Source organism: Myotis daubentonii, chromosome 10, assembly GCF_963259705.1.
Source record: "Myotis daubentonii chromosome 10, mMyoDau2.1, whole genome shotgun sequence".
Taxonomy (NCBI): Eukaryota; Metazoa; Chordata; class Mammalia; order Chiroptera; family Vespertilionidae; genus Myotis; species Myotis daubentonii.
Window position 1 is genome coordinate 7875092 of NC_081849.1, and position 27190 is coordinate 7902281.

General features: G+C 41.4%; 2 protein-coding genes and 1 pseudogene across 2 annotated transcripts in view; 2 read left to right on the plus strand and 1 right to left on the minus strand.

The window, feature by feature from the left end:
* LOC132242643 (GTPase IMAP family member 4-like) overlaps positions 1-27190 on the plus strand; it is a 192308-nt gene that overhangs the window by 91855 nt on the left and 73263 nt on the right. The window lies entirely within an intron of this gene.
* Positions 1-27190, plus strand: part of LOC132242638 (GTPase IMAP family member 6-like) — a 464769-nt gene that overhangs the window by 11006 nt on the left and 426573 nt on the right. The window lies entirely within an intron of this gene.
* The window catches only part of LOC132211255 (GTPase IMAP family member 4-like), a 33277-nt pseudogene continuing 16737 nt past the window's right edge, over positions 10651-27190 (minus strand).

Consider the following 27190-nt stretch of genomic DNA (forward strand, 5'->3'; position numbering starts at 1 on the left):
GGCTGGCCCTGAGGGCCAGAAACAGAGGCCATAACAATATGGACAAGAAGAGGAGCATATGGGTCATAGAGAAAAATGAAGGGACCCCTCTCTGAGCTTTTAGGTCCCAAGGCTAGCATTTTCCCCGCCCCTCCCTTTCCAAATAACAGTTTCTTTACTTAACAGTCCTGATACTACCTATAACTGAACTCATTATACCCAAATTTTAGCATGTTATCTCTAAGGAAAAATGTGGCAGTTTTAAATGCAAGAGGCTGGGGGTCTGGAAACTGCATTCCTAGAAGAGGCTGCAGGGCCTGCTCCTTTCCCTCCACCTTTTCTCCAGCCTCATATGCCTAATTGGTAACTTAAAAGCTTTGCAGCATTAAATAGTAAAAAAAATAATAATAATAAAAATAATACCTAGATATTTTGAAATAACAGGATACTGAAACAGTAATTAATCTGAGTTTGCCTTGTATGGATAATGCAGAGGATAGGTTTGAATCTATTAATTGAATATGTCTTGTATTTTATTTGAAATATATCTTTAAAATATGAATGTATTACTAACCTGAGAAATGCTAAGTACTTAACTTACCATCTAAAATTTGAGGCTTCTAAGAATTAAGTTGGGAAAAGTTATATGGTTATGATAACAAAAGGCATGAAGTATTGAAATTCATTTTTGAGAAAAATAATTCTTGCATTTTCTCTGAAAAAACTAGTAATTCGAATTATGATGTAGTCTTTATATGTATGGTCTTTGTATGGTATGTGTTTGTGTATTATGTGTGATAAATTTTCAGCTTCCAAATGTCATTACTAGGATATAATATTTTATTGGCCTGATTTAAAAAAATATCAAATACTTATAAATTAAGCAGAATTCTGTGGTTGGAACCAAATTTTTAATATTACAAATATTAAATATGCAAGAGGCTGGGGGCCTGGAAACTGCATGCTTAGAAGAGATGAGAGAGGCAGAAACAGCTAACATGATGCTCACAACTGCACTCAGGGGGGTCCCTCAGCCTGGCCTATGACCTCTTGCAGTCTGGGAACCCTCGGAGGATGTCCACCTTCTGGCTTAGGCCCGCTCCCTGGGGGATTGGGCCCAAGCTGGCAGTCAGACATCCCGCTGGCAGCCCAGCAGTCCATGAGGGATGTCCACTTGCCAGCAAGGAGCAGGCCTAAGCTGCAGTCAGATGTCCTTAGCACTGCTGAGAAGGCAGAAGAGGCTCCTACCACCACCGCTGTGCTGGCAGCCATCAGCCTGGCTTGTGGCTGAGCAGAACTCCGCCTGTGGGAGCACACTGACCACCAGGGGGCAGCTCCTGCATTGAGCATCTTCCCCCTGGTGGTCAGTGTGTGTCATAGTGACCAGTCATTCCCAGTCATTCTGCTGTTAGGGTCAGTTTGCATATTACCCTTTTATTATATAGAATAAAGGCCTAGTGCATGGATGGGGGCTGGCTGGTTTGCCCTGAAGGGTGTCTTGGATCAGGGTGGGGATCCCGCTGGGGTGCCTGGCTAGCCTGGTTAGGGGCTGAGGGCCATTTTAAGGCTTACAAAAGCCCCTTCAGGGTGGGGGGTCCTCACTGGGGTGCCTGGCCAGCCTGGGTGAGGGGCTGATGGCTATTTTCAGACTGACCAAGTCCCCGGCAACCGAAGCTCCCAACCTTTCCTTTTTTTTACTTTTATTTGCTCCAGCTCCGTGGCCATGGCGACTGGAAGCGGTATCTGGGTTTTATTTGCCTTCTATAATTGAAACTTTGTTGCCTTGAGAAGAGGCAACAGGGGCCCGGGAAGTTTGGCTTCCTCCATTACTGGAGCAAGCAAGCCTCCTGCTCACTCCAGCTCCATGGCTGCTGGCCGCCATCATGGTTGGGTTAATTTGCATATAATCGCTGATTGGCTGGTGGACGTGGCATAAGGCATAGTGAAAGTATGGTCAATTTGCATGTTTGTCTTTTATTAGTGTAGATGTTTTATTAAAATGATTATAGAAATCTTAGTCTGCTTCAGAAAGAAACTTGCAAAGATTCAGAGCCAAGTTCAAACAGGAAATTTTTAGGTATAGTGTGTGTTCATGCAGAGACACCAGACAAGCCAGAAGTGATAATTCTCTGCATCTGCCAGCAATACTCTGAATATTTGTGTTTCACATATTAGGGGTTTATAAATTATTTTCAATGTTTAATACACCATTTGAAATAAGCCATGTGCCACGTTTTAAAATCTGACATATTATTCTTTTTTAAAAAAATATATTTTTTATTGATTAAGATATTATATATGTGTCCTTATCCCCACGATCCCCCCACCCCCCCACCCCCGCTCATGCCCTTCCCCCCCCCCCCGTTGTCTGTGTCCATTGGTTAGGCCTATATGCTTGCATATAAGTCCTTTGGTTGATCTTTCCCCCTTACCCCCACCGTCCCCTACTTTCCCTCCAAGGCCCGACAGTCCAATCAATGCCTCTCTGTCTCTGGATCAGTCCTTGTTCTTCAGTTTATGTTGTTCATTATATTCCACAAATGAGTGAGATCATGTGGTATTTATCCTTCTCTGACTGGCTTATTTCATTTAGCATAATGCTCTCCAGTTCCATCCAGGCTGTGGCAAACAGTAAGAGTTCCTTTTTCTTCTTCCTCTTCCTAAAGAATACCTTTCAGCATTTCATATAATGCTGGTTTGGTGGTGATGAACTCCTTTAGCTTTTTCTTATCTGTGAAGCTCTTTATCTGACCTTCAATTCTGAATGATAGCTTTGCTGGATAAAGTAATCTTTGTTGTAGGTTCTTGCTATTCATCACTTTGAATATTTCCTGCCATTCTCTTCTGTCCTGCATGGTTTCTATTGAGAAATCAGCTGACAGTCATATGGGTACTCCCTTGTAGGTAACTGACTGTTTTTCTCTTGCTGCTTTTAAGATTCTCTCTTTGTCTTTTGCTCTTGGCATTTTATTTTTTTTTATTTTTACTATTTTTTTTAATATATTTTATTGATTTTTCACAGAGAGGAAGGGAGAGAGATAGAAAGTTAGAAACATCGATCAGCTGCCTCCTGCACATCTCTCACTGGGGATGTGCCCGCAACCCAGGTACAGGCCCTTGACCAGAATCGAACCTGGGACCTTTCAGTCCGCAGGCCGACGCTCTATCCCCTGAGCCAAACCAGTTTCGGCTGCTCTTGGCATTTTAATTATGATTTGTCTTGGTGTGGTCCTGTTTGGATTCCTTTTGTTTGGGGTTCTCTGTGCTTCCTGGACTTGTAAGTCTATTTCTTTCACCAGGTAGGGGAAGTTTTCTGTCATTATTTCTTCAAATAGGTTTTCAATATCTTGCCCTCTCTCTTCTTCTGGCACCACTATAATTCTGATGTTGGTACGCTTGAAGTTGTCCCAGAGGCTCCTTACGCTATCTTCATATTTTTGGATTCTTTTTTTCTTTTTGCTTTTCCGCTTGGGTATTCTTTTGTTTCTTTGTATTTCAAATCTTTGACTTGATTCTTGGGATCCTCTTGTCTGCTGTTGGATCTCTGTAAATTATTCTTTATTTCAGTCAGTGTATGCTTAATTTCTAGTTGGTCTTTTTTCATATCCTCCAGGGTCTCACTAAATTTATTGGCAGTTTCCAGAAAATTCTTGAAAAACCTTATAAACGTGGTTTTGAACTCTATATCCAGTCATTTGCTTTCCTCCATTTCTGTCATTTCTGACCTGTTTCTTTGTCTCTACATTTTTTATGCTTCCCTGTGTTGGTAGAGTGGCTTTGTGTGCTAGGTGTCCTATAGGGCCCAGTGGCTCAGCCACCCCAGTTACCTGAGGTGGACACTCTTGGTGCACCCCCTTGTGGGCTTTGTGCAAGTCTTGTTGTAGTTATGCCTTGATTGTTGTAGGTATCACTGGGAGGAATTGACCTCCAGGCCAACTGGCTATGAGAGTCAGCTGTGTCTGCAGTGGGAGAACTTCTGTGCTGAAGACACCCTTCTGGGGCAAGACTTGCTTCAGTGGGGCTTTGGTGCTCACTGAGTCTGCCCCCTGAGTGTGTCCCTTATGGATCTGAGGAGTTGTAATCTGGATGGTCCCACTCTGACCACTGAGTACACTGGCTCTTGGAACTCTAAAGAGGTGCTAATTTAGCCTTTTTCTGAGGCTACCCAGCAGGAGCTATGAAGAGATCTGCAGATTCCCCTTCCTTTTGGGGGGTTTGGAGGTGCCCAGATGAGGCCCAGCTGTGAAGCAATGCAAGCTGCTGTGGGGCCTTGGGCTGTCTCTTAGAAGTTCTGGGTCTGTCTGGCCCAGCTGCAATTTGTTAGGTAATTTTCAGGTTGTAAAAGGCCAGGGCATTCATATGCAAAAGCCTCTGCCCCAGCCTGGGTTGGGCGGGGTCTCAGGGAATCAACAGGGTGGAGCAAGCAGCTATGGCTGATCCTCAGCCCTGCCCTAAGGGGCCCCGTGTCTCAGTGTCCCGGTAATTGCTGCAAGCACCTCTAAGGGAAAGCCTCCCTCAAGTTCCAAGTTCTGCCTGCTGCCAGACAGTCCAGTTTCTCCCCATATGAGTCCTGGGTCCCCAGAGACTTCCCAGAACCAGAGTACAGAGCAGTTGGGAGCTTGTGACTCCCTCCCGATTCAGAAAGATAGCCGCATCTTCAGTTGCCAGCCCCTTTCCACACATTCACACTCGAGCCTCCGTACCTCTGCTCTTTACGTCCGCAGCTCCTCTGAGTCTCGGTGTGCTTTTCTCTTTCCTTCTAGTTGTAGAATTTCCACACAGCCAGCTTTCCTGTAGTTCTGGATGATGTGCATTTTGTCTTTTTGTTGTATTTTTAAAGTTGTTGTGGGAGGCAGCAATTTCTGGTGTTTACCTGTGCTGCCATCTTGGTTTCTTCTGACATATTATTCTTTATATGCTAAAATTATATGTTGAACCTAAGTATATACAAATTCTATGTTGTTCTCTATGCCATTTTACAGTAATTATTGTTTACCAAGAAATTGTTGTCTTGGAATGTTATATCTTACAGAAAAGCAAAGTATTTTTTATCAAAGGTTTTTTGCATTATAATCAAATCTATAACCACTTTTAAATTTTGTCATTCATAGGCAGGTGTTGCTTTACTCTGATGCATTTGCAGGTATATTATGTCTTTAGAAGGACTAAAAAGGACTCTGACCTACTCTAACTTGTAGACTTCTAAGCAGGTCATGTCTTTGAACTGGATGACAATTTATAGAACTTCAAGAAATAACTGAATTCGATAAAGCTACTGGCAAATAATTAGAATAAACAAAAATAATTATGGGATTAAATGAATTAAAAATAATTATTCTCATGACTGTTTAAAATATTGTTAATTTTTTAATATTTTGTTTCCCAAATATATGGAAAACTAAAAAGCAGACATTCTGCATTGTAGGAACTAACAAATTCATAACATTCATTTCACAGTACTCCCAGGATAAAAAGATTCAAAGACTATAGCAACCTGGAGATTTTTGTCCGTTGGGAAATACATTAATGAAAGACTCTCTCCAACAGTGTTAAAGGGACCTTACCTTATCAGGTACTTAACCATGAATGGACATTTGCTCCTGTCTCTGACATTCGCCTTCATGTCAAAAATGAGAAGTTTCTAACTATGGAGGAGGTAGACAGCCATCCCAAGACATCAACAAGGCCCGTATGCTCACAAATTGATGCTGCTCAAACCTTGTTCTTATATTGCCTAACTGTTATTGATTAAATGTATATAATATTATTTTTATATTGCTATTATCCTCCTTATGATTTCCTAGTGGAAACAATATCTGTCTCCCTAGATCCCTTCCCCTATTGGACATGAAAAAATTTAACTTGGGTACCTGCTAATCTTTCCCACCTACTAGATAGTGATATTCTGATTATCAGCTATGATAATGAACTTAATATTTTGTTGGCCACGCACTGGTGGTCTTCCACTATCAATATAAGCTTTGGTACATCTATTATAAAGGACCTATCTTGAACTAACCTCTCCAAGAACACCTCCCTAATAATTCCCCTGGTAGAATTATATATGGATCTAATCTAGATGAATATTTTTAATGAATATTGCCTAAATATAGGAATAAGCTAAATTAACTGGCCAAAAGAAAAATTGGAACTTCTGGATAATAATAGCCCCTTCAGATTCTTCCTTCTCTAATATTAGACATTTTCTGTTCCTAATCAGTGTTACTGGTTTATTATTGTTACTCTTGTTCCTGGTATATTGTTATACTAGATGCAGAAAAACAAAACTTGATAAACAGCAAAAAAGCTTGGATCATGCTGACTCAAAGAAATTAGAAATAATCCAGAATACTTTTTAATAAGGACATATAGGATCTGACTGCCTCCCATTCACCTGCTTTTTTTTTTTTTTTAAATAATAATTCGACCTTAAATGCCATCTAAGGTTACGATCTCGCCCCATCCCTAGTGGTCCACCCTGTTCAGCAAGACATGCTGACACTGACACATCCTGGGAATAAGCCTTCCTAGCACTGTGGGACTCCATTATCCAACCAAAAGGTTGGTCATCGATGTATCCTTTGGATTGATTTATGACCAGAAGGGGGATGTGTGGACGAAAGGGGCCACATGCTAACCTGACAAACTCAGGGAAGGCCTGCAAACTCCGAGACCTAAAGTAACCACAAAAAAATGGTCTGAAATTAAACTTTAACTAAAAGCAGTTAGGGTGGGTAGTTACCTCCTAGGCCTGTATTTTCACTGACAAGGTCAACCTTTACATTACCTGAGCCTATCTATCTTTTTGTGTCTATGATAACATATCCTTGAAATGTCTGGGTAACTTGTAACTTCCTTTTTTTCAGACCCCTTGGGGTCCTTCATTGTTATTGTTATCATCTTAATTGTTGACTATCCTGGATCCACCTAAGTATGTGTCTATCATTTTACTTTTTATCCAATCCCAAGCGTTCCCCTCCCCCCACCCCCTGCACCCGCTTTTGCTTTCTCCCTCCTCTCTAATCAGTCACCAATGGATTTCATGTAACCCATCTATGTCCCCTCCCTTGATTGCAATGTATAAAAATAGATGAAAGCCTGCCATTCTCTGGAGCACTATCCCAATCCATTGAGATTCTGCTTCCCAGCAACTGTTGACAGTTTGGCTGAAATAAACTCACAAAAATTCTTTACAGGTTTCAATGTTTTTACATTAACAAAGCTTTCAGGAGAAATGAGAGAGATCTTAGGGGTAGACCAAGCCAAGCTCCAAAATCGTCTTGTAGTTTTACCAAAAAGTGAAATTCATCTCTGTATTCTTATAAGAAATATTAGTGGTATTTCCCAAAATAAAAGAAATTGCATTTTTGCACAAATATGAGAAAATAGAAAAGTTTTATTGTAGTAACAATAAGCAAACAATTGAAGTGGGAAGGGGAAGCAGTGTGGGGATGACCCATCTAGCAGTAAGTAATCAAGGTGTGGGGTGATGGAGGTGCAGTGGCAACAGTTAATTTCATAAGAGAAGGAGAGAACTAGTTATTCAGAAAAGTGGTTACATTGAGGTTGCTCAAAGACTTTCTACAGAAACACCTGAACACACTTAACATTGTTCTCTTAGCTGTTGAATCTGTCTTTTACTCTTTCTGGCATTTCACTTAGTTGAGTTCTGAAAAATCTGTTTTTCAGACAACTCTTTTTTTCTTGAGTGGACAGATGATAAGGAACTATTTCAGTCCTTCAAAAGAATGTAATTCAACAAATTTATGTTCATTTAGAAAGAATTCTTTTTTTTTTAAATATATTTTTTAATTGACTTTTTACAGAGAGGAAGGGAGAGAGATAGAGAGTTAGAAACATCGATGAGAGAGAAAGATCAATCAGCTGCCTCCTGCACATCCCCCACTGGGGAAGTGCCTGCAACCCAGGTACATGCCCTTGACCGGAATCGAACCTGGGACCTTTCAGTCCGCAGGCCAACGCTCTACCTGCTGAGCCAAACCGGCTTTGGCACATTTAGAAAGAATTCTATAAGCATTATAGCTATCCATTACCTAATACAAATAATTGGTTTCTTTAACCATATGGGTAAAAAGGTCATTGTCATCCCAAAGGCAAAAATGTGGAGTAGAAGCCACAGGAAGAGATTATGTTCCAATCTAGAAAGACGCTAGAGAATCATTGTCTTTTGGTCTCCTGCATTCCCTCTTTCTGTCTGTAAGAAATAGTTTAGAAGATAGGGAGCATCCATACTTTCTATTTTGGAATTTCACAAATTGAGAATGTGTCTCATCCCTGTTAAATAAATGAAACAGATATCTACCAATTGCCAATAAGAGACTTTACTAAACACCTAGTCCTGACAATTTGAAGAACAGAAACAGAGAACTCTGACTTTGGGGAATGAGTTATATGGGAAGGAACACTTGAAAATCGCAGGGGAGAACCAAGATGGCGGCATAGGTTAACGCCGGAGTTTGCTGCTTTGAACAACTACTTCAAAAGTGAAACTAAAAGCCGGAACGGACATCACCCAGAACCACAGGAACGCTGGCTGAGTGGAAGTCCTACAACTAGAAGAAAAGAGAAACGCATACGGACACTCAGAGGAGGCGCAGTGCTGAAGTCAAATTCTGAGGTGCGGATTGGGTGGAGCAGGCTGGCAGAGGAGGGCGCTGTTGGCGTTTTCAATCGGGAGGGAGTCGCAGACTCTGAGCTCCAGATACAGGCGAGTCTTTAGGGACCCAGACTCAAACGGGAGAAGCGGGACTGTCTGGCTTCGGTCAGAGCGAGTGCAGCTTTCTCTCCAAGCTTTGCAGCAGTTGCTGGGACTCAGAGAGGCAGAGCTCCTGGGGACAGGACTGAGAGCCGCCATAACTGCTCTCTCCGGCCCACCCTGTTGATCCTGTTCGACCCGCCCTGCCCAAGCCCTGCACAGAGGCATTTGCCGGATAGCCTCAGGCAAAGGCTAGATTAGCACCTCCCTAGAGGACAGAAGTTCTCTCACTGCTGACACAGCTGATTCTCATAGCCACTTGGCCTGGAGGTCAAACCCTCCCTGGTATTAGCTACAACAATCAAGGTTTAACTATAAGACTGCGAACAAAGACCACTAGGGGGTGCACCAAGGAAGCATAACAAAATGCGGAGACAAAGAAACAGGACAAAATTGCCAATGGAAGATATAGAGTTCAGAACCACACTTTTAAGGTCTCTCAAGAACTGTTTAGAAGCCGCCGATAAACTTAATGAGATCTACAAGAAAACTAATGAGACCCTCGATGTTATATTGGGGAACCAACTAGAAATTAAGCATACACGGACTGAAATAACGAATATTATACAGACGCCCGACAGCAGACCAGAGGAGCGCAAGAATCAAGTCAATGATTTGAAATGTGAGGAAGCAAAAAACACCCAACCGGAAAAGCAAAATGAAAAAAGAATCCAAAAATGCGAGGATAGTGTAAGGAGCCTCTGGGACAGCTTCAAGCATACCAACATCAGAATTATAGGGATGCCAGAAGATGAGAGAGAGCAAGATACTGAAAACCTATTTGAAGAAATAATGACAGAAAACTTCCCCCACCTGGTGAAAGAAATGGACTTACAGGTCCAAGAAGCACGGAGAACCCCAAACAAAAGGAATCCAAACAGGACCACACCAAGACACATCATAATTAAAATGCCAAGAGCAAAAGATAAAGAGAGAATCTTAAAAACAGCAAGAGAAAGAAACTCAGTTACCTACAAGGGAATACCCATACGACTGTCAGCTGATTTCTCAACAGAAACTTTGCAGGCCAGAAGGGAGTGGCAAGAAATATTCAAAGTGATGAATACCAAGAACCTACAACCAAGATTACTTTATCCAGCAAAGCTATCATTCAGAATTGAAGGTCAGATAAAGAGCTTCACAGATAAGGAAAAGCTAAAGGAGTTCATCACCACCAAACCAGGATTATATGAAATGCTGAAAGGTATCCTTTAAGAAGAGGAAGAGGAAGAAAAAGGTAAAGATACAAATTATGAACAACAAATATGCATCTATCAACAAGTGAATCTAAGAATCAAGTGAATAAATAATCTGATGAACAGAATGAACTGGTGATTATAATAGAATCAGGGACATAGAAAGGGAATGGACTGACTATTCTTGGGGGGGAAAGGGGTGTGGGAGATGTGGGAAGAGACTGGACAAAAATCATGCAGCTATGGATGAGGACAGTGGGTGGGGAGTGAGGGCGGAGGGTGGGGCGGGAACTGGGAGGAGGGGAGTTATGGGGGGGGGGAAAGAGGAACAAATGTAATAATCTAAACAATAAAGATTTAATTTAAAAAAAATTAAGATGTCAACATCAGAGCATTAAACTAATCTTAAACTGGAGATTCTGTGTGACTACTGAGATTGCATTCCCTTGAAGCTGGTGGAAGCCAGGAGTCATTGTCATGCAGATATGCCTATCAGATCTTTGATTTCAGGGAATCTAATTGGCCATTGTTTATGGTTTCTATGCATTGAAATCCACTGTATAATCAGTGAAATCATACTTCCAACAGGGTGCTCTGCAGCAGTGACTAATGTGTCAGTATTATTAAAGTGTGCTTATTTAAAAAAAAAAAAAGAAAGAAAGAAAAAAGAAAATCGCAGGAAACAGATTTTTAAAAAGCTTAAATGCACTTGAATATTCTAAGGAAAAAAGGTAAAGTGATCAAACCTGTGATTATGTCAAGTATAAAAGTATCTTGTTGACTCTGAACTTCATCTCTGGCTCCCTGCAGCCTTTTTAGATGGCGAATCTCCCTTTCTGCCAATTCCCTTTCCATTTCTGCCTTTCTCTTTTCTTGCTCCACTTTATCCTTCAGGTTTCTGATTTGTTTTTTATGTTTCTCTCTTTCTTGCCTTTTCTCTATCTCCCATTCAGCTTTGTATTTTTCTTGTTTCACTTTAACCTGTTTCTGAATCTCCTCCTCAACCTTTTGATACATCTCATCAGTGTAGCATCCTCCCTTGTTCTGCATCACCATGTGCTGGACCAGGTCCAACAGTTGTGCCCTCTGAGCCTCCTGCTCAGCCCCTGTCGCCTTATTGTTGAACTCACATTGATGACCCCTGAACTGCTCCATCAGATCTTGAATGCCTTCTGGATCCTCCTTTAAGTAATCACGGAGCTCCATGCCATCCAGGTCATCTTTCCGGGTAAATAAGAGAATCATGTATCTCCTAGCTTGGGATCCAAACATTGACAGCATCTTCTCCACTGCCTTTTGTTCTTCCTTTGTTTACTGGCCCAGAGGGACCACCAGGAGCACAGCGTGAGGGCCAGGGGAGGTCAGGAGAATGCAATTGGCAATCTCCTTTTGTGTGTCAGCATCCCGTGCCTCAGTGTTGAATATGCCAGGTGTGTCCACAACGACAATTTCTCTCCCATTCCACATGCTACTCCCTTTCTGACAGACCTTGGTGATGGATTTTGCTGCCATTCTGGAACAAAGTGCTGTCTTTCCAAGGATGCTGTTCCCTGTGGCACTTTTCCCTGCTCCAGTCTTACCCACTAAGACAAGTCACAGTTGTGAATCTCTGGGGTCTTGGTTTCTAAGCCCTGGGACATGAGGAAACAAAAAACACAGCATTAGGATTGACCTCCAAACTTTCCTGATGCAAAGGCCCTGCCCACTGGTTTCTCTCTACTGTCCACTAGTGTCCTGTCAGTGAGCCACCTCTGCACTCACAGGAGGTCTGTGGAACACCTGGGCCTCACCTCCCTCCTAAAGGAGGTGGAAAATGCTGGGAACTTCTCAGGGGTCCCTTGGGTTGCTCTCTTTGACCTGTGGAAGCTAAATGCCTATGGAAGAACGTGCAAAATGGTACAAGTAAGAACTCTGAGCCACGGCTGGTAGCTGTTATTCATAAGCTAATGTAGGAAATAACACAAAATCTGACTCTGGGACATCACAGTGGAAGATCCCCTTCCCTCAAATGATATCCAAAATGGAACTTTTATTCTTTCCATTAAGAAGTCACGTAGGTGGATGATTCAAGCCATCCCACCCTGAAAGGGTGTAAAGGGCACATGTGCAGAAAGACAAAGTGTTCCTTCATATTTCACATATGCATCCATCTTCTCAGGGATTCTGAACCACAGGAGAGCAAAATGCCATACTTTTAATTTATGACCAAAATGTAGAAATCTACTGAAGTTTTCCTATCTTAAATTAGTACATAGAAGACTTCTATCCAGAAAGTATTGAGAGTTCTCTGGAGTTACTCTAAAATCCCTTGATACATAAATAATAGTAATAACAACTCATACAGAGTATCATCAGTTGAGTTATACTTTTTTAGTTTCACTTGGTTAGACATGTCTACTTCCTAGGACACCTGGAAGTTAATAACAGGACAGCATAGCCTACCACCTGAATGATGTTTTAAATATCACTGTGTCTCAAGTTAAACACCATATCACCTATATAGGTCTTTTTCCTCTTTCTAGTCAGTAATTCTCTGTTTATCTCTTCCATGTGTTTATAAACTTGAAGTCTTCAGAATTTGTTCAGCACAGACAGGGACCATAGAAGTCAACTGACGAGCACATCTGAGAGCCTGTTTCTACCTGAAGGAAGACTCTGTCAGCACCGCCCTTTAATAAAACTGAACTCTTGCATGAGGAAACCTAGATTACAATGACCTGTCTCTGCTTTGAGTCGATGCATCACCAAACTGACAGTATTGCTGACATGATTGTAAACTCCATTTTATTTTTTAGAGATATCATCACTATTCATCCAGTTCCTCAGACAAAACTGGGAATCTCCTTGGATTCCTCTCTTTCCCTTACCTTCCAGATCTGACCCATCGGCAAGTTCCCAAATCTGACCGCTTCTCTCCATTTGAAGACCATCATACTAGCCCAAGCTACCATCACCATCAATGACTCAGCAGTCCCCTAAGTGGTTTCTTTAGTTCTGTTGTGCCCTCTTTTTCTATTCTGTACATTGGAATGATTTTTCAAAAATTTCAATCAAACAGGAGAGATTTTGCAGAACCCCCCCCCCCACTCTAGCTTCCAAAAAATCAGTAGTTATTCTCCCTCTCACACACACTTTATGGTGAAGCTGTTGCTAATCCAAGGATTAGCAAAACCATTCCTAAGGCAGAGTATCCCACATTTGATAACCAGAATTCTTAGATGAGAGAAGTAAATTTCCAGAAGCTGAGAGCAGTTGCTACAGGATGGCTATGATGAAGAGAAAATGTGAGTGGCAGTTCAGATTATTACTTAGTGAGCACCACAGCAGAAGACTCCAACCTAAGGATATCCTGAGGGCATTAGTTGGTCATCCAGAGAGAAGTAGGAAAATCATGGGAGGTGAAATGAAAAGTCACCAAAGGCCAGCTCCAACACTGCAACTATTTGCCAATGCTGATAGCATATGGCAGTCTGTGTGATAGACTGCAGATATGGCCATGAATTAATCCCAGGTCTGTACACAAGCCTCTTGAGCATGTGGATTTGCAGCTCCTCCCACAAGGTGCTGAGTCTGTTTCTCCACCCCTTGCATCTGGGTGGGCCCTGTGACTTGGTCTGGACAATAGGGCAGTAGAAGCATGATGCAAGTACACCCCAAAAGTGCTGATACCCTGGGGCTTGTTGTCTCTTGCTCTTCAGAACCCTGCAACTGATTGATGATGAAGACACAAGGCACAGTCATCCCTATCACCCTAGTCTTCCCAAGAGCCTGCTTAACCATCAGACATGGCCAAGGGACTGTCCATTCGAAAGTATCCAGTTGCTGGATCTTGAGAGTATTACCAGTATGCTAAGCGAAATAAGTCAGATGAACAAAGGATAACAACTATATGATTTCACTTACACATGGGATATAAAATAGAAAGCAACAAGGAACAAACAATACAAATAAACAAGCTCATAGTCGCAGGCAGCAATATGACAGTTACCAGAGGGAGTGAGGGGTGGGAAGAGGTTGAAGCAGGTAAAGGGGGTGAAATATATGGTGATGGAAGGAGTCAATGCAATACACAGATGATATATTATAGAACTGTACACCTGAAACTTATATAATGTTATTAATCAATGTCACCCCAATTAATTTAATCTGAAAAAAGATTATCCAGCTGTGTACTGAACCACCAGCTTAGCACCGGTGCATGAGCAAGTCTGGCTGAAATGAGCCCAGTTGCCCAGACCCCAAAAATTCCAAGCTATCTACCAAATTGATTGCCAAAGTAATGGTTGAGGTTTTAGGGTACTAAGTTGTGTTGTGGTGTGGTACCAAACCAGCAAAAAATCAACTGATATAGTTGATTTCTATAGATAAGGAAGTAAAAGGAGGGTTGCATGAGAAAGTGAGTGAGCCAGTCTGTTGAATTTGTTGGTTTCTACCTCCAAATGGATTCTACCTCCAAAACATGCCTCCAGGAGCAGGGATATTAGGACCTGAATGAATCAGTTCCTCTCACATTCCTCCTTCCAGTCTTCTCTCATGCGGAAGAGACTGGCAGAGAAACTAGAGAGGCTACAACTTGCCCTTCTGGTGTGTCCACATTGTTGAAGTAGGAAATAAGAAACCTCACTAGCTTGAGTTCAATCAGGATACTTTAATCTCTCTTCCTCTTAGAGGTTATGCTGTGTCATGAAGAGACAGTTAAGAGAAAATAAGAAATGGGGTTGGAAATATTTTGCTCTTGCTCGGATGAAGACTGGCAGCGAGGACAGGAGAACCCACTGCCAGGTTCCCTCTGTCCCATCTGGTCTCGGAAACCCAAGCACCGTCTCACCATGGCCGGTCCTGGGTTCACTGAATTTCGAAGGAGTAATGTCCAATTGAGCTGCCATCACAGTTTGAATTTCTGTAGATAAGAAACAGAACTCATTTCAGGGAAATGCATAGTAACTGAAAACCAAAACCGCATGCAGCCAACAGTTTTTTCTATTTTCCATAAAGTTGCTACTTGATTTCACCTTCCCTGTTTCCCAACACTTCTCCTCAACTCCCCAATGTCAGTTTCGTTTTCACTTGTTGCTTCTTTCTCTACACAAACATATTTCAAGTGCTTCCTCAGCTCTGGTTCTGGGCGCCTTTCCTAACGAACATGGCGACCAAGTGCGTCCGTTTGCGGAATGCACCCGAATGCATGGGAAGCTTACCCGAGGCACATGTTGACAATAAGGAGGCCGTTTCCAGGATTGGGCATTTTGTCACTCGAGTAAAAATAAAATGTCATGAGTAAAGATTAATCTCTTTATAGTGCAATTCTTAACCTTTTTATATAAATGTCAATATTGGAACAATGTATCTTGGATGTTTTCACTATGTATCTTTGCTACGCAACACCGATGTACATGTTTACATCCGGTTTTAGAATTGCATTATTGATCATGAGTAACGTGAGTAATAATATTACTCGAGTGATGCCCAACTCTGGCCATTGCAAGAGACAAATATTTGAATTATGCAATTTTTTGTCTCTGTTGATGCGTGTCACCCAAAATGAGTTCATGTGTCTGTGTCACCTCTGACATAGGTTTGCCATCACTGGCTTGGAGTCATAAAAACATTCTATTATGTTTTAAATACCTTATCTCATTGGAACTTAAAAACAAGTGGCAATGGGGAAAATGTTAAAAGGAATGATTTAAGAAGAACAAGAAATTGAGAGAAAAGAACATAGGCATAAAGAAAAATTGCAGGAAATAAGTACCTATCAATTATGACCTTATATGTAAATAGAATACATACTCCAACAGAAGACACAGACATCTGCATGGATAAGAAAACATGAGCCATATATATGTCTGTCTACAAGATACCCACCTCAGAACAAATGATTCACACAGACAGAAAGTGAAGGTATAGGAAAATTTTTTCTATGCAAATGGAAACAGAAAAGGCAAGGGTAGCAATATTTATATCTGACCAAATAGATTTTGAAGAAAAGGATACAAGAGACAAAGAAGGCCACCACATAACACTAATGGAATCAGTACAACAAGAGGATATAATCCTGGTAAATAAATATGCACCCAAAGAAGGAGCATCTAAATATATTTTTTAAATCTTCTAGAGGATGTTAAGAGAGATTGACAGCAATACAGTCACAGTAGGGGATTTTATCACCCCACTGGCATCTTTGGATAGATCTTTCAGACAATCAACAAGGTAAAAGTGAGCCTAAAGGAAACACTAAATCAGATTAATTTAATTTACATTTATAAAATATTTCATCCCAAAGTTACAATCTTCTCAGATCACAATAGCATGAAACTAGAATCAATTACAATAAAAACATTCAAAAACATTCAAACCCATGGAGTCTAAGCAATGAATGCATTACCAAATTAATAAATCAAAAAGAAAGAAAAAACTTCATGGAAACTATAACAAAAATGAACAAACAGCAACGCCAAATCTATGGGGCATTGCAAAAGCAGTCCTGAGTGGAAAGTTCATAGCATTCCAGTCCTACCTCAAAAAATAAGAAAATGTTCTAACAAAATATTAACACTACAACTAAAATAATTAGAATAAGAACATCAAGAAAATCCCAGAGTAAGTAGACGGATGATATTAATAAAGATCAGAGCAGAAATAAATGTCACAGAAACTAAAAAAAAACAAAACAAAAACAAAAACAAAAAAAAAACGAACAAAAAACAAAAACTAAAAAAAAAAAAAAAAAAAAGAGTACAAAACATCAATTAAACCAAGAGCTGGCTCTTGAAAAAATTAACAAGATTGATGAATCTTTTGACAGACTCGTCAAAACAAAGAGAAAGGACCCAAATAAGACAAGTGAGAAAAGAAAGAGGTGAAGTAACAATCTACACCACAGAAATACAGATGTGAACAACTAATGAGGAGGCTAAAAGGCTATGTAACCCTGATATTTGGGGGGTCTAGCAATCTGAATCCAGGCCAGCAAGCTCAGTGTACATTCTTGATAACCTATAATTAAGTCACTAGTCCTGTCCTAGAAACTGGTCTTGCAGAACTTGTTATCTAAAACAGAGGCCATAAAACTGTGAACGGTGCACTGCTCTGGAGGGAGGGTTATTATCTCTGGTGCCAGGCCAGACCATCAGATATGGCCTGGAGACCCCCAACAGCTGGGGGCCTACCTGCCAAACCCACTAAAGGGACCAGAAGCAAAATCCATAGCTGTAGGACAAAGACCCCAGAAGGATATAAAAAGAGAAACCCCCTGCATGTTTCTTTACTCAGATTTGGAAGTTATTCCCTGAGCCCGCTAGTGTTAATAAACAGGGTCCCTCCTTTTCTCTAAGAGTTGCTTGGTTTTTCTTTGATCTTCTGCAATACTATATGCCAATAAGCTGAACAACCTAAATGAAATGGAAAAATGCCTAGAAAAATACAATCTTCCAAAACTGAATCAGGAAGAATCAGAAAATCTGAATAGGCCAATAACAACTGATGAAATTAAAGAAGTATTTTTAAAAACTCTCAACTAACAAAATCTCTGCTCCAGATGGCTTCACATGGGAGTTTTACCAAACATTCAAAGAAGAGCTAATACCCATTCTCCTCAAATAATTCCAAAAAATCCAAGAGGAAAAAAGACTTCTAACTGCTTTTTATGAGGCCAGTAATACTCTCATTCCCAAACCAGATAAAGACACTAAAAAGAAATAGAATTATAGGCCAATATCCCTGATGAACATAGATGCTAAAATCCTCAACAAAATATTAGCAAATCAGATCCAGCAATATATTTAAAAGATCATACACCATGACCAAGTGGGATTATTCCAGAGATGCAAGGCTGGTATAATATTTGCAAATCAATAAATGCAATACATCACATAAACCAGTGGTTGGCAAACTGCCACATGAGGTTCTTTGGCCCCTTGAGTGTGGCTCTTCCTAAGCCTTAGGAGTACCCTAATTAAGTTAATAACAATGTACCTACCTATATAGTTTAAGTCTAAAAAATCTGGCTCTCAAAAGAAATTTCAATCCTTGTACTGTTGATATTTGGCTCTGTTGACTAATGAGTTTGCCGACCACTGACATAAACAAATTAAAAGACAAAAACCACATTATCATATCAATAGATGCAGAAAAAGCTTTTGACAAAACCCTACACCCATTTTGATAAAAACTCTCAACAAAGTGGGAATACAGGGATCATACCTCAACATGATAAAGGCCATATATGACAAACCTACAGCCAACATCATACTCAATGGGCAAAAACTAAAAGCATTTCCCCTAGGAACAAGAACAAAACAGTGATGTCAGCTTTCACCACTCTCATTCAACACTAGAGGCCCAATGCATGAAATTCCTGCAAGGGGTTCAGCCTTCACAGCAGCAGCTTTATCTGAAAGGTCATCCAGAAGGACATATGAAGGTCATTTGGTTTTCCAGTCTGATTAGCATATTACTCTTTTATTATTATAGATAGTACTGGAAGCCTTAGCCACAGCAATCAGACAAGGAGAAAGCAAAAAAGGCATCCAAATAACAAAGGAGTTAGTAAAACTGTCATTATTCACAAATGACATGATATTGTACGTAGAAAATCCTAAAGACTCCATCAAAATACTACTAGATTTAATAAATGAATTTAGCAATGTAGCAGGATACAAAATTATCAACCAGAAATCCATGGCATTTTTATATAACAATATTGAAATCTCAGAAAGAGGAAAAACAAACAATCCCTTTTACCATTGCAGCAAAAAAATTAATTTACTTAGGAATAAACTTAACCAAGGAGGTAAAAGACCTGTGCTCACAAAACTACAGCACGCTAATAAAAAGAGATAGAGGAAGATATAAACAAGAGGAGGAATATACCGTGTGCATGGATTGGTAGAATTAACATCATGTCCATACTACCCAAAGCAATCTGTCGATTCCATTTAATCCCTATTAAAATACTAACTGCATATTTCATAGATATAGAACAAATGCTAAAAATATTCATGTGGAACCAAAAAAAGATTGCTAATGGCTGTAGCTATCTTCAGAAAGAAGATGTTGGTGGGATCACAATTCTGCATATCAAGTTCTACTACAAAACCACTGTAATCCAATATGCTTTGTACTGGCACAGAACAGGCATATTGATAAATGGAATAGAGCAGAGAACCCAGAAATGGACCCAAGCCATTATGCTCAGTTCATATTTGACAAAGGAGACAAGAACATACAATGGATTCAAGAGAGTCTCATTAATAAATGATGTTGGAAAAATTGGACAAGTACATACAAAAAATGAAGCTAGACCACCAACTTACTCCATACACAAGAATAAACTCAAAATGATCAAAGATCTAAATGTAAATTGTGAAACCATAAAAATCCTAGTAGAAAATATACAGGCAAAATCTCAAACATCACATGTAGCAGAATTTTCACAGATACATGGCCTAGGCCCTGGTCGGCAAACCGCGGCTTGCGAGCCACAAGCGTCTCTTTGGCCCCTTGAGTGTGGCTCTTCCTAAGCCTTAGGAGTACCCTAATTAAGTTAATAACAATGTACCTGCCTATATAGTTTAAGTTTAAAAAATTTGACTCTCAAAAGAAATTTCAATCCTTGTACTGTTGATATTTGGCTCTGTTGACTAATGAGTTTGCGGACCACTGGCTGCAGTGGTTGGCAAACTCATTAGTCAACAGAGCCAAATATCAACAGTATTTCTTCAAAATAGACTCGCCCAGGACAAAAACCGACTTCTGCACATGGGCCACGGAAGTTTCAATTGCACTGTGTGCGCCCGCACGTGGTATTTTGTGGAAGAGCCATACTCAGGGGGCCAAAAAGTGGCATGTGGCTCGCGAGCCGCAGTTTGCTGACCACAGGCCTAGGGTAAGAGGAACAAAGGGAAAAAATATCCAAATGGGACTCTAGTAAATTTAAAAGCTTGGGTACATCAAAAGAAACCCGTATCAAAATGAAAAGTTAACCCATATTATGAGAGAACAATATATCTGATAAGGGGTTAATTTCCAAAACATATAAAGTACTCATACAAGTCAACAAAAGGAAGACAAAGAACCCCATTAAAAAATGGACCGAGGACCTGAGTAGATACTCTCCAAAGAGGACATACAAATGACTCAATCGACATATGTAAAAATGCTCAGCAGTAACTCATTGTCAGAGACATGCAAATTAAAATGGCAATGAGTTGTCACCTCACACTTGCCAGAATGGCTAACATTAACAGGTCCCAGTCCGAAACCAGACCTCCACCCCAGTGTTCCAGAGTTGGGAAGACAAGTCCAGGTAACTTCACGCTCTAAAACCCAGGGAGGATTGTGGCTGAGTGACATGGGGTTACTGGAGACCCAGGTATTGCTTTTAAAGTTTGTTGCACAAACTTACTCAAACTCAATCCCTCAGGCTTCAGACTTTGTTAAAATGTCTGAAACAAGCAGCAGCTGCCATCAGCATGCCCCAAACTTTCAATAAAAGACCTAAGAATCAGCACTAGCACCAGCCTGCCTTACTTCACAGCTAGGCCTTGCTTGGGCACTTCACAAGTCCAGTACAGATAGCAGCCATCTACAGACTTCTTTGCAGTTCATGTTGGGTGACCACAGAGCCAGTGCACCTGGTGGACAGCTTCAGACCATACCAGATTACAACTCTACACATCCACAAGCAACACACTCAAGTGGCAGGCTCAGTGAGCAACAAAGCCCCACTGAAACAATTCCTCTCCATAAGGTTGTCTCCTGCACAGCAGCTCTTCCAGTATAGTCGCAGCTGGTCCTCACAGCCAATTGGCCTGGAGTCAATTCACCAAGGGATACTAACCGCAATCAAGGTTCAACTACAAGATTGTGCACACAGCCCACACAGGAGCACACCTAGAGTGCTCAACTCAGGTGACTGGGGAGGTTTAGCCACTGGGCCCTATAGGACATCTACTACACAAGGCCACTCTACCAATTCCAAGAGACATAGAAGCTCCACACAATACATAGAAATAAATCCAAAATGTGGATTCAAAGAAACATGTGAAACAAAGAAACATGTGAAATCAAAGAGTTGGAAGCAAGCAAACAACTGAATACAGAGTTCAAAACCATGGTTATAAGGTTACTCAAGGATCTTAATGAGAGCTTCAAGGGACTCAAAGAAAGCATCAAAGAGCATTAGTGACACTTGCAAGGCTCTTAGTGAGAATGTCAATGAATACATATCTATTAACAATTGAATCTACGAATCCAAATAAACCAACAAGAAATCTAATAAACAAAATAAATTGATAAATAAAATAGAATCAGAAGCATGGAAACATGAAACAGATGAAGGAATCTCAGAGGTAAGGGAGGAGGTGGGGCAGAAAGAGATTGACCAAAGATCTTACATGCATATATGCATTAACTATGGACACAGAGAATAGAGTGGTGAGGACCAGGGGTGGGGTGGGAACCAGCTGGACAGAGACCAATGGGGAGAAAAGTGGAACATCTGCAATACCCTCAACAATAAAGATTTTTCAATAAAGAAAAGAAGAAAAAGAAAAGGCTGCCACATTGGGGGGCCTGGGGTAGACAGTATCTCATAAAAGTAAACATGCAAAGCAGCTATCCTTCTTCTAGAAATTTTTTTAACTGAAATAAAAACATAGACTTGCATGTGAATGCCTCCTTATTATCTGCACTAATAAAAGAGAAACATGCAAATTGGTTTCACTCCACTATGCCCCCAGCCAGTCAGATGAGTATTCAAATTAACCCAACAAAGATGGCGGTTAATTTGCATACACAGGCATGGAGCGAAGACTGAAGGCTCTAGTCGAAGTGAAGACTGAAGACTGAAGACTGAAGAAGCTTGGCTTATCTGCTGAGGCCGGACCAAGTGCCTGGGTCCTGCGTGCCAGAGGAAAACCAGTGCAGGCAGCCAGGGGAAGGAAGGCCTATTGCGCATATCTTCGTGCAACGGGCTTCTAGTAATATACATAATAGATCACACTGGAAGCACCCAAATGTTCTTTAATTGATGAATGAATAAACAAATCTTGGTATATCCATACTGTTGCGGGTTAAATTGTGCCCCCTCAAAAGATATATTAGAGTTTTTACACCTGAAACCTCAGAATGTGTTCTTATTTGAAAACAGTCCTTTAGAGATATACCATAGTTTGTTCAGATGGGGTCATACTGGAGCTGGGTAGTGACTTAATCTAATATGATTGGTGTCCTTACAAGAAGAGAATGCCACATGACAATGAAGGCAGAGAGCTGAGTGATGAATATAAAGTCGATGAGCACCAAGGATTAATGGCAACACCAGAACCTTAAAAAAAAGAAAGAAGCTAAGAACAGATTCTCTCCCAGAGCCCACAGTGATGGCATGGCCAAGAAGACACCTAGCCTCCAGAACTGTGAGAGAATAAGTTTCTGTTGTTCTAAGTCACCCAATTTGTGGTAGTTTGTTACAGCAGCCCTAGGATACCAATACACATACTATGAAATTCTGTTCAGCAATGAAAGAGAACAAAAAGATATACATGACACAGCATGGATGAATCTTAACAGAAATGCTAAGTGAAACTCAGCGAGTACAAATGATTGCTTCTTCTACATTACAATAGTATGAAATTCTAGGAAAGACAAAACTATAGTAACAGAAATCATTTTTTCTCAGAAATAGAACAAATAATCCTTACACTTGTATAGAAACACAAAAGACCTCGAGTTACCAAAGCAATCTTGAGAAAGAACAAAGCTGGAATCATGCCACCTGATTTTAAACTTAATTACAAAACTATAATATTTTAAAAAGTGTGGCAATGGAATACAAACAGATACCTAGATCATGGAAACAAAATAGCCCAGAAATAAACCTATTCATATATGGGCAATTAATTTATGACAAAGGAGTCAAGAATATAAAATAGAAAAATAACAGCCTCTTCAATAACAGATGTTGAGAGAACTGGACTGTCACATGCAAAAGAATAGAAGTTGACCCCTGTTTTACACCAGACACAAAATGTAAGTCAAATGGATTAAAGGCTTGAAAAACATAGACCTGATCATGAAATTCCTAGACAAAAACATAGGTAGTAAACTCCTTGACTCAGATCTTGGTGATGATTTTTTTAATCTTACATCAAAAGCAAAGAAAAAAACAAGTGGGACTACAACAAACTAAAAAGTTTCTGCACAGCAAAGGAAGCCATTAACCAAATGTAAAGGCACCATACTGAATGGAAGAAAATATTTACAATATCCACACTATGTAAAGAACTCATGCAATTCAAATGCAAAAAGAAACAATTTTATCTGAAAAATAGGGAGAGAATCTGAATAAACATATTTGCTGGGGTCCAACCCCAACAGGTCCAGGGGTCCCCAAAGGTGTGGATGGAGTCGGTGAAGAAGGAAAGACATGGAGGCAGCGTTCAGGTTCAGTTCATCAACATAGTTGGGTTCTCTAGCCAGGATATCCAGCCAAGTTCTCCAGCCAGGTTCTCCAGGTTCTCCAGCCAGGTTCAGTCACCAGGTTCTGTTTTTTATTGTCTTGTTACATCTGTATTTATACCAGTTGATTTTAATCCTGTCAATTTCTATTCCAAAGGTTAGGGTGCTGCTTATCTCCATTCCAGGGAGTAAAGATTATGTATCTTAAGCATGATTGTTTATAGTTAAAGTGATTAACTACCCGCCTGGCATTTAGTTAAGGGGTTTTATTCCCTCCCTTACTTCAGGGAAAAATCCCTACCTGGGGAAACAACCTTTCTAGGAGAGGTGACCTTGGTTAAAACACATAGCATCAAGAGGGTGAGAAAACATATTAAGAACAGTATGCCATATATGTCAGGTCCCTTGAAACATATGCTGTGCAGATGTTTCTTCCTTGAAGAGACTGTGTCAAGCAGCAAGGATGGACCGACTTCCAGCACTTTCCCCCTTTTTTATTTTTTAAATGATAGCGCATGTAAATCAGCAGCCACCTCTGGGATTGGGTTGTTTAAGACTCGGAAGAAGACTGACAAGCAATGATAGCGAGCATAGCTATAAATATAGTGGATGGATTGCACAAGAAGCCTTGTTCCTGTAGAAGGTTGCTGGCCTCTTCAGTCAAGGGATTTCAGCTGTCCTCAAGTCGGTGGTTTGGTTGTCCTTGTTAATCTGGCTAGCGGGCGGCATCATTGGTGACGGGCTTCCCGGAGCATCAGCATGTTGAAGGGCTGGATCATGGGTCCACCAGGGCTGTGCTTGATGGTGGTGTCGGTGTCTGGGGAGGAGTCAGGTGTGCCCTCTGGGTCGGTTGATATGGATGATACTGGGGAGGATGAGGAGACGGAGGGTGGTGTGACATAAGGTCGGATTAGACGGTCTGGAATCCACACAGGTGAGCCTGCATCCTGTGGAAATATACAAGCATATCCTCTCCCCTAGGTTAAAAATACATCAGGTCCCTTCCAGGCTCCTGTAAGTAAGTCTTTCCATTTGACGAAATAAGTGAGTTTCTGCTAAATGAAAGTTTCTTTTGCTGATTTACTCAGAGTCCTCGGACTTGGCTGAGAGAGTAGCTTCCACTTCTTGCTTTTCTACCATCTGTTGGGTCTCAGTTGTTAACTTCTTCAGCTGACCCCATGTTGCCACCTCAGTCCCTTGCATAGCTTTTCTTTTCTTCTTTTTTTTTTTTTTTTTTGCTTTTCTGTCATCGGGGGAACTCTAAGTCTTTGAAAGGATGGGACAGGGAGCTTCTCTGGGTCCATTGTGGTGACACACGTAATGCATTTACTCAATCCAATGCAGGCATTAAAAAGAAAAACCCCAAATGCTCTCTTGTATCCATTTTAAGAGTAGGATTGGCGCTTTCTGCTATTACCTGAGTCCTGATCTATCACCCCAGGGAGAGCTTGGCAATCCTGCACTTTCCAGGGGTGGAAAGGCTGCAGTCGGGTTAAGGATAAGGTTCCTTGGGCCTACCTTCTCCCATGCCTTTATATTTACCTTTACTTCCTCAAAAAAGCATGGACAAACTTCTTGTATAAAACGTTCTGTCTGACTGGGCGTAACCTTAACTACTCTGCTAGCAAGCATATGTGTTAAAAGATCAATACAGAGTCTTTTTTCTTTAGACTCAGTATGGCACATCTTCTTAATCTAAAGATCTATACAGAGTCCTCTTTCTTTGGACTCAGTATGGCACATCTTCTCAATCTAAGTTCTGTACTATCCACCTTCTTACCCTACTTATCCTCTATAGAGGGGTCCGCAGCACCCTGGTGGAGTCCTATCCATCCCGAGTGTGGGGGTTCTCAATGTTGTGGGGGCTTACCTAGGGGAATCCTATTCCAGGGGTTCCCAAAGGTGTGGACAGAGTCAGCGAAGACTAACCACCTTCTTCCTACAGTGGAGTCCTATCCGTCCTGAGTTCGGGGTGGGGGGTGGGGGGGAGGGGCTTACCTAGGGGTCCCTGTTCAGGCGCCAGATGCTGAAGAAGTTAACATAGAACCTGGCTAGAGAACCTGACTAGGCTGCTGATCAACTGAACACTGTCTCCTTGTCATTCCTCCTTCGCCGATTCCGTCCACTCCTTTGGGAACCCCTGGACCTGCTGGGGCTGGACCCCAGCACATATTTACAGTGAAGACATACAGATGTCTAGCAGTTACATGCTAGATTACTGGCCCTGGCTGGAGACTGTGCGGGAAGCAACCAATCAATGTGTCTCTCTCACAACGATGTTTCTCTATCTGTGTCTCTCCCCTAACTTCCATTCTCTCTAAAAATCAATGGAGGAATATACTCAGGTGAGGATTAACAAAAACAAAAAAGAACAACAATAAAAATAAGCTCATAGATCCAGATAATGTTCTGGTGGTTGCCAAAGGCAAGAGTGGGAGAAATGTTTGAAAGGAATCAAAAAGTAAAAATTAAAATAAAACCTACACTAATAAAAGACAAACATGCAAATTGACCGTACCCTCACTATGCCTTAAGCCATGCCCACTAGCCAATCAGAGAGACTATATGAAAATTAACCCAACCAAGATGGTGGCTGGCAGCCATGGAGCTGGAGCGAGCAGGAGGCTTGGTTGCCCCAGTGATGGAGAAAGCCAAGCTTCCCACCTGCCATGGCCAGCTCTGAGCACCACTCAAGACAACAACGTTTCAATTTTAGAAGATAAATAAACCCCAGATACCTGCTTTCAGCCTGCCATGCCATGGAGCTGTAGTGAGCAGGAGGCTTCTGTTTGCCCTGGTGATGGAGGAAGCCAAGCTTTCCGCCCACCCTGGCTGGCTCTGAGCTCCACTCAAGGCTACAAAATTTCAATTATAGAAGGTAAATAAATCCCAGAATAAAAAAATAAAAAGAAAAAAAAGAGAGGCCGGGAGCTTCTGTCACCTGGGGGTTTGGCCAGCCTGAAAACAGCCATAAGCCCCTCACCCAGACTGGCCAGGCACCCCAGTGGGGACCCGCCACCCGAAAGGGGGTGTGGCCAGTCTGCAAATAGCCATCAGCCCCTCACCCAAGCTGGCCAGGCACTCCTATATAATAAAAAGGTAATATGCAAATTGACCCTAACAGCAGAACGACTAGGAATAACTGGACACTATGACACACACTGACCACCAGGGGGAAGATGCTTAATGCAGGAGCTGTCCCCTGGTGGTCAGTGCACTCCCACAGGGGAGCTCTGCTCAGCCACAAGCCAGGCTGATGGCTGCCAGTACAGTGGCAGTGGTGGGAGGCTCTCCCACCTCCTCAACAGCACTAAGGATGTCAGACTGCAGCTTAGGCCTGATCCCTACTGGCAAGTGGACATCTCCCGAGGACTCCCAGGCTGCCAGAGGGATGTCTGACTGCCAGCTTGGGCCCAATCTCTTGGGGAGAGGGCCTAAGCCAGCAGATGGGCATCCTCCAAGGGGTCCCAGACCGGAAGAGAGCATAGGCCAGGCTAAGGGACCCCCTGAGTGCACAAATTTTTGTGTACCGGGCCTCTAGTATAGTATAAAATGAATACACATGTCAAAATACAGTATATACACATATGTAAGCTAATTGGAAATACCAAGACTTGTGGGAAATATGTTCACAAAATTGATCTTTGAAATTACTAAAGAAAGTAATAAATTCTATTTTATACTATAGGCCAGATGCATGAAATTCATGCACTGGGGTTGGAGGGGGTGTGTCCTTCAGCCCAACCTGCACCCTCTCCAATTTGGGACATCCCTCTCACAG